The sequence below is a fragment of the Dinoponera quadriceps genome, unplaced genomic scaffold (genome assembly GCF_001313825.1).
Source record: "Dinoponera quadriceps isolate SergipeBrazil2010 unplaced genomic scaffold, ASM131382v1 scaffold126, whole genome shotgun sequence".
NCBI classification, from domain to species: domain Eukaryota; kingdom Metazoa; phylum Arthropoda; class Insecta; order Hymenoptera; family Formicidae; genus Dinoponera; species Dinoponera quadriceps.
Window position 1 is genome coordinate 5,120 of NW_014554229.1, and position 15,158 is coordinate 20,277.

The 15,158-nt window shown below is 37.6% G+C and overlaps 1 pseudogene; it reads left to right on the top strand.

The window, feature by feature from the left end:
* The first annotated feature begins 6,691 nt into the window (after positions 1 to 6,691).
* On the top strand, positions 6,692 to 11,483 carry LOC106747446 (annotated as a pseudogene).
* Positions 11,484 to 15,158: the final 3,675 nt, after the last annotated feature.

The window sequence follows — 15,158 nt, forward strand, 5'->3', positions numbered from 1 at the left end:
TAAAGCGTTTCAGACTGTACGCCAACGTATATCATTTTCCAAAATCTTTCCAGATACAATACATGGTGGTACATAGCTCCGTTGCAGATTCAGAAATTGCTATTGATCATACAAAAATCCACTAGGGACCAAAAGATGACATTCGGCAACATCTTTGTCACGTCCTTGGAAGGGTTCACAATGGTAGTCGGCTCTTCTCGAGAGCATTAACCAGGAGATATTATCTAACGGTAAATATATCCTCATTCATACGAAGTAGCATATTTGTTTTTCAGTTTATGACCTCATCGATCTCGTATTTCACCGTGATGCATACCATGATGACAAAACATTAAAGAGAGTTCAATCATTCATAAGTGGTGTAGAAGCTGACGATTAATCACATGCGAAAACAGTCGTGTGCCGGCTCAAATGAGTAATTAAAGCTCGTTAGGTCCACATATCGGCGGTTGCGATCAACAAACACAGTCGACACACACCACCGAAACCTATCGCGCACATCATTTCGCCACATTCGACCGTATGAACTACGTATTACGGCGTTTATATAAAATGCTTGTCAATTATGTTGCAGTGAATATCTCGCCGGATTCTCCTGCACCGTCGTAAAAAAATGAGTACGATATCGCGCTGAAATGAGAAAAGAATCGGAATTCAATTTGGGACAATACACTATGATATGACACGCTCAGTGTGGCACAATGCAATATAAAAAACAATTTAGAAAAAAAAACTGTATTAAATGGGTTCGATTAATAATAATATTAGGTTGCCGATAAAAGACGATCCTAGTATCGCTACGTGAATATTTCACTTAGAAATAAACAAATAACGCAACGAGAGAAAAGTTTTATATTCAATCTGATAAGAAGAATCTATAATTTTTCTCCTGTATGTATTCTATATATCACCCTCTTTCAATATTCGTACGTCATTTTTGATAGCAACGACAAAATTAATAAGTAATATCATTATTTGAATGTTTTTAAATTACTTAGCATTAACAATTTAATAATTGAATAAGAATTTCTTCCATTCGATCAATGGCAAGACTTGTTATGTGTCTTTCTGCGGCGTTTGTTGTATCTGACGATCACAGAATACGACGAAGCCTATTCGCCGACACATTGGACAACACAACAATTCACAAAACTATTCCCAACAATCACAACTGTTGTTCCAGCCGGTGCAAGTCGAATGCGATAAGAAACATTTTTTGCTAAAATTATCGACACCAAGTGAATTTAAAAGAGAGACTATCATTATGTTAAAGTTGCTTTCACGTCAATTGGCATAGCTGTTGCTTTAGTTTTGTCGCGCACAGGTGGTGGAGGGTTCTCGAATCGACCGATATTAAGAAGTACGCTATTGCTCGGCCCTGGTAAAAATGTGTTAAATTATGGCTGTTATTTAGTTATTTCACAATAATGTCTCCTCGCGGAGTTTTTGCGCAAAAAATATGTAGAATATCGAGGGCTAATATTTAATGAGCGGTGTAAGTGGTGGTGAAATTCTTCCCGAGACGTCTTTCTATTTTCATTCCCTCACAAATTCTCGTGAAGAATGTTATCGGTGAAGAATCGCTATTACAAGCTCAATCGCACTATATTAAAGGTGCTCGGTCTGTGGCCCTATTGGTACTCAAAGTGGACGTATGTCCAAGTGGTGATAATAACAACTATTATATATACCTCATTATACTATATATACCTACTTATATATACTTACTATAATATATACCTCACGGTATATTTGTGCAGGTATTTGAATTCTTCTTCTTTATTACTTTCTGTGATAATGCGCGACGAAATGCGTCTAATGAGTATATGTGTTGTTGATGTGATAACAATATTTTTAGTTAGCAGTATTTGTCACTCATAACTATACTATGAATTTGCTAACCGAAGTGCCCTCTTTCGTTTTCTCGACTCGTTATCCTCATGTTATTCCTGTACCACGTTTATAACTTCATCTCCGACGCAGTAAGTCGATCGCACATTCTCCTCTTTCTTATTCCTCCGTTTCCAAATCCACTTGATAATTTTCCGCTAAATAGTTTAAGAAAATCATAGAGTATATATATTACGATTGGAAGACTTTCAAGAATAGAGTGGAATTTAGTATATTGAATGATGACACCTCTATTGTAAAACTGACAGATATTTTTCTGCGAGCATTGATTATAGATTTATTCACGTGTTTCAGTCGCGGGTACACTTTAAAACAATAAAAATCGCATATAATATAAAAATCACGCTTGAGACATAATTTTTGCAGTGATCGGACTTAACGATCGCAGTTAAACTTCTTTAATAGTAACTTGCACACTTGCGCACTTAACAACACCCTTGGTGAATTGTGATTAAATCAAATAATTGCATGTTTCTAATCAATATTATAATTTTCACTACTGCTCCGCATAAACTATATTTCTTTTCATTACACAGGTCGACAAAATTTTTATCCAGAAACCAGACTATACTTTCCCAAAGGTTTTCGGTGCGCTGAATTCAAATCTGGCCACTGAATTGCTATATCACATCAGGATTTTGAGATATTCTAACCTAAAAGTGCAAAAAATGCCGTTTTTGCCCACTTTTGCGGTTATGTATGCAAACCAGAGTAATTTTTCTCAAAAAAGTAAAAAAAAAGGTATTAAAGTACAAGCTTTCCTCTTTCAAATGGCGTTNTTTGATGTGATAGAACAATTCTGCGGCCAGATTTGAACTCAGTGCACCGAAAACCTTCGGGAAAGTATAGTCTGGTTTCTGGGTAAGGAGGTCGGTCTCATTTTGTCGGCCTGTGTGATTAAAGCAGTTGTAAAAATATTGAATTAATATGATATCTTTATGATACTTATTTTAATATTAATATGTGAAATATATATTATTCTCTCTGCTCGCATTTCCCAGCCTTTTTTGTCGTCACTGTATCAGTAGGTTTATTGTTTGCCGATTTACCTCGCATCTATTTCTCGAAATAGTGTTACCTCAAAACGAGAGCCGTAGGCAAGAATCATATATTACAGAAAAATACTTCCTCGATTCGTCCAAATACCTGTCTCTGTTCGCAGCACACTCGGCGATTTTCATCTGCTTAGTAACCTTTACGTAGATGGCTACCGGAAGGACCATTTACGGTTACCTTTTACACGCTTGTGCCACGTTTAAAATAGTCAAATGAGAATTCGGAATTATTATGTGCGAAGAAATCAAATTAGTATAATATGGATGTGCATTTGCAGCTATCGAATACAGATGATGATGAACAATGACGTATTACGGATCCCTTGCCTGGAGCGGGAGCATGTAATTGTCGAAAAATTGGTCGATCTATATCGAAGAATTCTCCTGCTCGTTTATACTTAGTATCTTAAAATACGACCACTTTTTGCCTTTTACTAATTTGCACAAATCTCAAAGTGATCTTTTATCACGTGCAGTCATTGCTCATCGGAATTCGTGCTTTTCGGCATCTTCTTCGAAATAAAATGCTAAAGCAGTGTCACATCCGGCCGGTCCAAAGGCGTAACGTATATTTCGGGAGTTACGGATAGTTGAACGACGGGGTTAATATACGCGAAAAGAAATACAAATAAAGGTTTTATTTAGAGATTTGGACAAGTCTTTTACTGATTGGAAACCTCGTCCCTGGCTTGCGCCGCAAACGGCAGCGATTGTACGGATTACGCGAGATGCACAACAATGCGTGGTTGAATATTGAGGAACCTTCTGGGTCTGTGCAACTCTTTTATAGCCTCTCCTTAATCTTTTAAGAGAGGATTTCTTAGCAATAAGCGAATGGACGCGTGTCGTCCGGAACTTGTGTAGCGGCGTGTGCACCGTGATGATTTCTTGCAACGCGGTGCTTTCCTTGCAAGCATTGCACATTGATAGCGTTGTCAAAACGTCTTCGGTGTCGTTCCGGCAACACTAAGGTGAGTATAGCAACGCGCGGTTATAACAGCAGTGAATTTAGCTCGACAGATTTTCAAGTACAATACAGATGTAACATGAGATAAAAGAAAATACAGAAGCAAATATTCAACGTAAAAAACCATCATTATATACGAGGGTGGATCCAATAGAAACGAGCCTTTTAAATTGCGCGCCCGTCGGCGGCGTGAGGAGTCAGCAATGTTTTGGAAAGTGAAAGGGGGTCATGTGGAAGGCGGTAATGACGTTGGCGCGCCACGTGCTTCTTACTCTCAGCAGCAATCTCGAAGAGCGAAAAAGAGGTACACCCTACAGTTGCACAACGTGTTATTATTAAGTTTCTTGTCAACAAAAATGTAAATGCTGCTGAAATTCGGCGCCATTTACACCCACAGTTCGGGGAAAGAACCCTTTCATGGGCTCGGGTGAAGCAGTACTGTCACGAATTTAAAACGGGAGCCTGTTGAAAACATTGCCTACCCGCGCCGTCCCTGCACCAGCTTCACAGTGTAGAACACCAAGGATGTTCGAGAATTCATCGAAGGCGATCGGCACTTAACTGTTCTTAAAATATCTCAGGAACTTCAAATCAGCTATAGAAGTGTGCAATCAATCATTCGTAATGAGTTGGGATTTTGAAAAGTGTCGGCTCGTTCGGTTCAAAAGTTGCTGAATGCAAACAGATAGGCGTGCGGTTTGATATTTCTCTGAGGTTCGTAACAAGGTTCGAGGGAGAAGGTGACGCGTTTTGGGAAAAATCGTCACGTGCAATGAGATTTGGGTCCATCATTACACGAATCGAAGAGAGCCAGTATGGAGTGGCGGAAGATTGACGAAGGTTCAACGGTGATAGTGTTACGTCCTAGAAGAAGACAAACGCAACAAAATATTTACTCGCGCACTGGCGAGTCCTAAACGTACTGGTAAGTCTGCAGATCAGGTCAGTGTCCGGAGAGGCCCATTTACTCCGATCACAGAACGTACGTTAGGTGGTTCTTTATTTAGGTCAAAGAACTTAATCTCTTTACCTGGGATAGGACCATATGAGTGTGTTGAGAGAGGAATTTAGATTTAGGTAATTGAAAGAAGATGAATAAATAGTTTTAACAACTTGATTAAATTTAGGGCATTTTGAATAAAACAGTTTATTAATAACATAATTTGGTTCTCGGATGGATTAATAATAGTTGTAAATTGATAAAAAAAGTCATTGTAAAAGATACAACATTTAAAAGATGAAAGGGTTATCTAAAGTTAAACAATAAAATATGTGGGTTAACATTAAACAAATTTTTATAAATCAGCATTACTAGAATAATGCAAATACAAGATGAAGATTAAAGTGAAATTAAGCAAAAGATCATTTGTGTAACTTAATTTAATACAATCGGATATAACGCAACAAGAATGTTTAACATATCGGTATAGCAAGGAAAACATCGTTATATAATACAAAGAAAACAATAATCACGCAGCGCAGGTATGTGTTTTGAGGGATGAAGTGGGATTGGAAATTGGATTGAAATGATTAAAAGTCATGTTTAAATATGAAATGGAGACTTACAATTTAGATGAATCAATAGACTGACGAGGACGAATGAAGACGAAGACAAAGGCTAGACTATGGTTATGGACTGCTGAAGACTGAACTAAGACTGACTACCTAAGAACTGACACTAAGAACTGCAACTGNTTGTAACTATAACTTGAACTGGACTCGACTGTACTGTATTGAACTTGAACTGTTTTGGACTGAACTAAACTAGACTGAATTGTAACTGCAACTGTGACTGTCACTGACTGTCTGACTGATTGACTGCAAAAAAAAACTACTATTGTAACTGCGCTCGCGGCAAAAAGGGTGAGGCTTATATAGGAAGGATTTCAGGGGGTGGTGGATGACGTCCACCAATGAGAGGAGATTGTGTGGAAGATCGTAAGTCTGGAAAATTTCTAGTATTGACATAAATAATTTTAAGAACCTAATTGCATAGAAGAGTCTTTCTTCTACCGACTGTGTACAAAGGTGGGTAGATCGCAGCCCCATCGGGAGCCTTATGACATATGTGGGCGGCGTGTGCTCGTATCTTTTCATAAACTGCTTGATCAAATCTGTTTGTTTTACAATCATAAGAGAAGAAATTCGTTGCTATCTAGGTACCCAGTATGGACACATACATGCCTAACGTAGGGGCGGCAACATAACTAAGTTATATAAAGAAAGGAATCTATCGTCCTCGGAGTACCCAGGATGTAAATAAACTACATAACTTACATGAAGACGGAATGAATGATAAACGCATTGGGAACCGTACGACACGTTTAGCGGCTGCCAATGTAATTTTATCTTTGTTACAGTAGCGCTTGCCCGAATTCCGTCTGTTTCCCAATCATATAATTAAAGAAAGAAATTCGTAGTTTCCGAAACATTCAGAACGTAACAATAGCGAAGACGCGGTTGTCTGCAGAGAAGGTCTTGGCCACTGTGTTCAAAGAATATAAAGGCGTTCTGCTGGTTGAATTTCTTCAAGAAAGTCGAACCATTAATGCTACCTATTATTGTGATCTTCTTAGCCAAGTTCGAGCTGCCTTTCGGTCAAAAAGGCGCGGCATTCCGATCAGAAGTGTGTTACTTCTTCATGACAACGCCCCCCCCCCACACTGCAGCAGTAACACAACAAAAATTGGCCGATATGCACTGGGCTGTTCTAGAACATCCACTCTACAGCCCAGACCTGTCACCATGCGACTTCCATATGTTTGGGCCACTCATGGAAGCCCTTAGTCGACAGGGCTTCACAATGAACGAGGAGGCGCAGCAGTTTGTGTGCAATTGGTTTGATACACGTACGCGAACTTTTTATGTTACCGGGATTAAAAATTTCCAGACCATTAGAGGAAGTGTATAGATAAGATGGGGGACTATGTAGAAAAATAAGAAAAATGTAAATTAGAATTGATATTGAAAAAAATATGGTTTTTTTGCAAAAGGCTCGCTTATATTTGATCTACCTTAGTATTACAGTATCCTGTGTCGTTGCATGGAAAAAAAGAGGATATAACTCGTTATTTGAAGGAAGAACTTTAATAGCAAATACACTGGTAAAATTATCGATTTTAGCGTAAAATCGAGTTATTGTCAAGTCTGCAAAGTGCTAAGAACCGCATGAATAGAAAAGAATTTAATTTATGGAGTCAGGAACACAAAGAAGAATGTTCGGAAAAGCATTATGGTTCATCAGGTGCAATGGAAGTCGAATCGATAAAAGAAATATTCGGCAGAGTAATGGAAAAATTCGACATCAGATGCACTACTTACATCGGAGATGGCAACTGCAAAACTTATAAAGCAATCGTGGACATGCAACCCTATGGTAAAAACATCACTGTGGAATAATACAAGAACATCGGACATGTGCATTAAAAAATTCTCTTTCGTTTACGGAAATTGAAGAAAAAAAAACAATTCAAGAGAGGAGTTCTTACAAGTAATTTGATTACAAAGCTTTTGAATTACTACAGATTTGCAATTAGAAAAATTACGATACTGCAAAAAGTATGAAACGTACAATAAATGCTACTCTGAAGCATTTATTTTCAACAGATGAGGAAACGCAGCATAATTTATGCCCCGTTGACGCCGAAAGGTGGTGCAGATATCAGCACGCACAGGCTAAAAATTCATTAAATATTTTCGTTTATGACCAGCCGCTTTCTGCAGAACTTATACCATTTTTAAAACTTATTTATGCAGATTTATCCACGGACGAACTATTACAAAGATGCGTAGGAAAGGAATCTCGAAATAATAATGAAAGCTTCAACGCTACTATTTGGCGTTTGGCACCGAAACATCTATATTGCAGTCTTATAGCATTAGAAACGGCTTCTTTTTTAGCCGCTTGTATATTTAATGAAGGACTTTCAAGTATCCTGCAAATTATGAACACCATAGGTATTGAAATTGGATCGCAATGTACACAATATGCCACTGTCAGAGACAACCGTCGGATGTATCACGCGAAGCGCAAGTGTCAGCAAAGCTTTTAGGAGGCTCGCAATGTTGCTCGAGAAAAAAAGATGAGAAACATGAGTTATACGAGCTGCAGGAAGGTTTACTGTACAAGTCTGGAATTGCTGATTAGAATGACACTTGCATAAGTATTAGAGTTACTTAATGAAATAGTACGCAGAACTTCAAATAGATTTTTCTTGAAATGACTTTTCTCTAATTGACCACCACGATTTCAAACAAACAAGTGAATCAATAAACTTCCAGTTGTACATACACATTCAAAATAAGTCTCTCTATCGTGTGTAGTAGTGAAATTAAAATATATTTATATTTACTATTTTTTCAGGAGAAATATTGGTAATTCTTAGTCCGTTCTGGAAATTTTATGTTTATACACCTTAAATTAATTGAAAAATTGTTTGTTTTGCATTTCCGAATTCTAGATGATAGTGGAAAGTCTGTGTATTAATTTCTTTACTTGCTTTATTGTTTGAAAACACTAGGACACTTGCAATCATGGTGAACATAAAAATCAATACCTCATGCGCATATCATCATAACTATGATTTTATATCTTATTTCCGCTTGTAAAAATAGAAAGTTATAATAAAATATGTTTACATAACTATATTATGTTTAGGATTTCTTGCCCGAATAGTTTCGAAGAAAAAAATTCGTAAATGTGTCAATTTTTGATATCTCAAAATCGAGTTGCCCCCTTAAGATGAGAACCTGGGTTAAATTAATAGGCTCATTAGTAGCATCATATCCTGTAATATTGGGAGTGTGAATAAGTTCTCGCCGTTTCACCATCAGATGGCGGTATAAAAATTTTCTGTGTATAATTCAAGATGATGACGCATCTATATTGAAGTTCTATAACCTATGTTTAAAATCAGTGCGTGTTTTTCCATTAACCTATAAAGAACATTTTCTTTTTGTAGCGTAAAACATGTCAAATTTTGTGCCAAATAAACCGTTTTTGCGTGGAATTTTAATGCACTATTTTATTCAGAAGAAAAAGCGCAAGTGTCAGCAAAGCTTTTAGGAGGCTCGCAATGCTGCTCGAGAAAAAAAGATGAGAAACATGAGTTATACGAGCTGCAGGAAGGTTTACTGTACAAGTCTGGAATTGCTGATTAGAATGACACTTGCATAAGTATTAGAGTGCAGCTGAAGCACACAGAAATCTTGTAGAAACCTATGGTAATCATGCTCTGTCGGAAAGAACATGCAGAGATTGGTTTAACCGATTTAAAAATGGTGATTTTGATGTTCAAGATAGAGAACGCAGTGATGAACGAAAAAAGTTTCAAGACGAAGAATTAGAAACATTACTTGCTGAAAATCCATGTCAGACGCAATCCGATGTTGCAAAATCATTAGAAGTGATCGAACAACCAAGAATTGGTCGAACAACAGCTTCGAAACGTCTGACAGCATTAGGAATGATACAAAAGGAAGGATTTTGGGTGCCGTACGAACTGAAGCCGAGAGACGTCGAACGGCGTCTTGTCACGTGTGAACAGCTGCTTCAACGACAAAAAAGGAAAGGTTTCATACATCGTATTGGGACTGGTGATGAAAAGTGGATATACTACAGTAATCCCAAGCGTAAAAAATCGTGGGTTAAGCCCGGTGAAGCATAGCGTTGGCAACGCCAAAGCGGAATATCCACGGTTCCGAGCTCATGCTGTGCATTTGGTGGGATCAGCTGAGGGTAGTGTATTACGAGCTGCTCCAACCCAATTAATCCATTACAGGAGATCTCTATCGACGACAATTGATGCGTTTGAGACGAGCATTGAAAGAAAAACGGCCGCAATATGAGCAAAAACACGATAAGGTGATTTTGCTGCATGATAACGCTCGGCCGCATGTCGCGTCACCGGTCAAAACATACCTGGAAACGCTGAAATGGGAAGTCCTACCCCACCCGCCGTACTCTCCAGACATTGCGCCTTTTGATTACTATTTATTTCGATCGATGACTAGAGCCTGGCTGAGCAGCACTTCACTTCGCATGAAGAAACGAAAAAATGGATCGATTCGTGGATAGCCGCAAAAAAAGTGTCGTTTTTTCGACGTGGAATTCTAATACTGCCAGAAAGACGGGGAAAAGTAGTCTCCAGCGATGGGCAATAGTTTAATTGACTTGTTTTTTTTTTTTAATAAAGGATTTATTTTCACAAAAAACGGCGAGAACTTATTCAAACTCCCAATAAAATATAGCCCTTAACATTGCAAACAATTAGAAAAAGCAAAAATGGTACGTTTGAATAGGAATAATGGCAATTTTAACAGTTACATATCAGTGCCAGACTTTGTTCAAAAAAACTTGAAGTGGTGGGCTGACAAAATTCCAGCATTATACGGGAAAATAAGATTCGAATCATTCCGTCGAGTAATTTTCTCTGACGCATCAAGATCAGGATGAAACATTCTGCAAGAAGGAAAAAGAACATGGTCTGTGAAGATCCGAGGAATCACACCTGCACATCACCTTGTAATTAAAAGCGGCGCTCATTACCCTGAAATACTTCGCAAAGAACTAGTCCAATGGCGAGATTTTACTTAAAGTAGACAATTCAACGGCTTTAGCCTACATAAATAAAATGGATGGCACAAAATTTTCTTACTTACATAACCTCGCCGAGGAGCTTTGGAATTGGTGCAAGTTGCACAAAATATGGGTTCGTTCTATATTCCATTTAGGAAAAATGTGGAGGCAGACTACCAATCACGCATCACAAACAGATACGGAATGAGAATTGAACCCTAGAACGTATTCTTCTATTATCGAGTAATTCGGTTAACCATAAATCAATTTGCTCGCCTCTCGATCCAATGCGAAAACTCCAATATATTGCTCGTGGGAGAGAGATTTAGACGCATTCGTGATAGATGCTTTCACCATCCCTTGGGAGGATTTAAAATTTTACGCCTTCCCTCTCTTTGCGGTCATTCCTAGAGTAATACAAGAAATTATTAAAGACGAACCATCGGGTGTGGTGATGGTTCCTCTCTGGACGTCACGAGCCTGGTACCCTACGCTTCACCAGGCTTTGCAGTTCTAAAATACTGATCTTCAAACCAAGTAAAAATTGATTAATCTCTCCTTTCAGCGGAGAGCATCATCCTCTAACCTCAACACTTTTCCTGGTTGCAAAGAGATTGTCAGGGCATCGTTCTTAAGGAAAAATATTCCTCAAGTTTCACTGGAAATACTCTTAGCATCCCTAGCGGAGGGGACATGAAAGCAATATAACTTAACTCTGAAAACATAATGACTGTACTGTCAAAAAGAGAATCACAATCCTTTGGAGCCACACATTCCAATAATAATGGAATTTTTAACACAACAGTTCCAAAGCGACGCCTCTTATGGAACTTTTAATACTTTGAGATCGGCTATCTCCCTAATAGCTTCAGACAACTTATCAGACAATCCTATTTTATCAACATTCTTCAAAAGCATTTACAAGCTGAGGCCCAAAAAACCAAGATACAATTGTATATGGGATATAAGTCCCGTAATTGAAAAACTTGGAAACTATTCATATTGGAAAAACTAGATTTTCCCACAATCTCAGACAAAACTATTCTTCTCGTAATTTTATGCACTGCTCATAGATCACATTGTTATTAATCTCGCTGTACAATATCACAAGATCGGAGTTAGACCCGGAAATCAGAATTCCGGATATTATCAAAACATCAAGACAAGGAGCGTCCCAATCCCTCCTATTCTTATTTTTTTTTCAACGACAGACCAGGTTTGTGTGTAACCAGAACTATCATCAGATACATGGAGATAACAAAATTCCTCAGAAAAAAAGAAAAAAGGCTGTTTATCTCCACACGCAAATCTCACTCGACGATCTCCTCTCAAACTATTGGGAAGTGGACAGAAGGAATTCTACATAGTTTTGACGTCAACGAAATCTTCACTGGATACAGCGTAAGATATACTGCCACATCGAAAGCCACTTTAAAAGGCGTAAATATAAACCTTATAAGGAATATAGCTGGTTGGTTTAGAAACTCACAAGTGTTCGCAAGATTCTACAACAGACCAATATCACACGACTGCGAAGAATTTGCTAGAGCAATTCTGGAAGCGAAATGACCAATGTAAGTAAGCAATAGAAACTAGAACAGAAATTGCGCTTAAACTCTAAATATTTACCTATGTAATCTTAAAGGCAAGACAACGAAGTATAGTTGATCGATCGAACAAACTTCGCTTACTAATGTAAGTTTGTTTGATCGATCAATTTTTCAATTTGTACGTCTAACAAAAATGTGAAAACTTTGAAATTTAAAAAAAAGTATTCGTTGATACACGAAAATTTACTCTCACTTCTGTATATTTGCAAGTACAATTTACAGTGGTATGCAGTTTCCCCGAATATACAAAAATTGATATTATTTTTATTGCAAAAGGGTAGTAAAAACTTTTATTTAACGATTGGTGGTGTATTCGAAGGCTCACACGAGTGCTTTACAACGGTACTGAGAGTACGTCATAACTGACTGCTAAATCAGATTCGACGAAATGTATGTAAATTAATCTAATGTTTTAACAAATAATCTCGGCGATATCGTACTTTACCGTAATCTATGCTATCCAATAAATACACAAACCGACAATGTTTCTAATCGACTCTATAAGTTTATGTTCGATATTGAACATTTTTATTATTTTTACTACATATCGCACACAGATATAACGGGACTAGTTTAATTCAAGAACTAAGGTGAATGTTCCAATTAGTGGCGGTGTTCCCAATAGTGGCGTACGTTTGTATCGAAAATTGGAAAAAATCAATATTTCAAGTCATTAATTAAGCTTCTCTTACTTTTGAAGATATATTATAAATTAATTAGAAGTTTATCATAAATTAAGACAAAATCTAATACATTTAGAATCCTAAGTGCATAAACTTTCGAACAAAATTAATATTATGTGCTTAACATGTGTGTGTATTATTATAATAATTTATTAATTTATTCTCACGATAAGATTACTTTGTCATTAATTGAGGCATTTACCTTATTTTAGTTTCACCAAAGCGAATTAATTATTCCTATCTTTTATTTTACTTTTTTGTGGTTAATCGACTAAAGATTTGTATGTTGTCTTGTATGGCAACGATAAGATTAGTAAATCACACAAATTACTATTGAAAGAAATTGAAAAAGAAATTTTACTTTATATCATTACTAAACTCACACACGTTTGCTGGCTACTTTTCTGTAACGACCGATGCATCCAACAACGAATATGCAATACACCTCCGCCTGTTAAATTCGCTCTACTGACACGGAGGGTGGAAGTTCGAAGATACACTGTGCGAGACTAACTGCGAGACTAACTGCGTAAGACTGTCGCTCATTTGCGCACGGAAATCGATACGGTAAAACATAATTTCGCCGACACGGTATCGTTCGTAAAAGAAAAACGTAATTACGTCAATTACAATTGCCGTTGGTTTTTGCTTTACCACAAGAGGTAACTGTCGCTGACATCGATTGATGTCGTGCGGAACATGTTCTCCTATTTATCATTCTCTCTCTTATTGTGCGACTGTGAAAATGCACCAAATTATGCCTGTTATTTAGTCATTTTGCGAAAAAGTTTCATGGAAAGTACGGAATGTAGAGCGACGAAAATATAATGAGTATCACGGTGAAGGGTCATTCTCTTCGAAATTTCACCCTTCTCTTATTCGCTCGTCGATCCCCCCGTGAAACATGTCGGTGGAAGACAATTACTATAAACTCATTTGTATTCTACTCAAGTCGCCGGCATCTGATCCTATCAGGACTCGAAATGGGCACGCATCCAGGCTACAGTGATGATGATAATATATCTGTCCAAGATATTCGTTCAGGTATCACGTGTTCTTGCATCCGTTTCTCGACTAATTTACGAGAAATCCTACTTGGTGTGCGCATCGTTGTCAGCGTAATTATCGTTTTCAGTTGGCGGTGTTTATTACGCACGAGTGCACCATGAACGTGTTGATTGGGGTGTTCTCCTTCATTTTCCCGACTATCTTCATAATGTACATGTACCTTCTGTATTATCTCAAGTCCAGAGCGGTAAGTTGACGGACGAGTCCTCTCGCCTTGTTCGTTCGAACGTGTTCACAAGGATCGTTTATTCGATTCAGATAAAGGAAATCGCGTGCAGCATGTATTATGACTGGAAGTCTTTCAAGAACAAAGTGGAACTCAACATCATGAACGATTAAGCCAACTCGGCGAAACAGTTTTTGGAAGTATTTCTACGTGAGCAACTGCGTAATCGACTGCGGACTAATTCGCACGTGCGTGTGACACTCATAGCATCCACGTATATCGCTTGCAATTATATAGAAAGTTGATGCTTAGCGTAACTATTGTAGTAATTAGATCTCATCGTTTACATTTATTCAAAACTTGGTTGCATGCAAGCACATACATACAAGCGCGTACTTCCGGTATCCGTGGCTGTTCGCGGATACACTGATTAACGAACCTGATTTAATGTCACATTCAGATCTACATTACATTTTTCCACCTCGTTAACACTTTGCGGTCCGCGGCCCACCCGAAGAAGCTTGACTAATGTGTTCGAACTTTTCGAAGGCATAATATGAAAATAACCGCGCTTATTTATTAGGTTCATTTTTTCTTATATAAATGTTGATATCTAAAAAACTATTTAACCTAGCGTATTCAAAAAACATTTATAGAGAAGTTTATTTTTTTCTTTATTTTATTGGACACCATAAAAGTTAACTTTTCTGTGAGAGCTTTAGTTTTTGAGATCATAAAAATCATAGTCTGTTTTAAGCTGGAAAAAAGTCAAACATAGATATAATCGATACTTTAAGCGCATAAGTCAAGCGCATATATCAAGAGGATTAATAGAAGAATTGAAAACATACTTCTTTTCTCGTTTATATATGCTTGCAAACATTATGTTTTTCAACACGGACATACGAGGTCTGTTCAAAAAGTATCGCGAATTTGGAATTTCCGCGGGTTACATATATTCGATTTTCGATTTTTTTGTGGCGTTATGTTGGTACTCATGTCCCTCACTTATGCCAACAAGTTCGGCCACTTTGAATATTCAATTTATCTTTGACGGCTGTTTTGCTTGGATGTGTTTTGGCTCGTCTTCGATTTTTGCCTATTGCAAAAAATGGATCAAA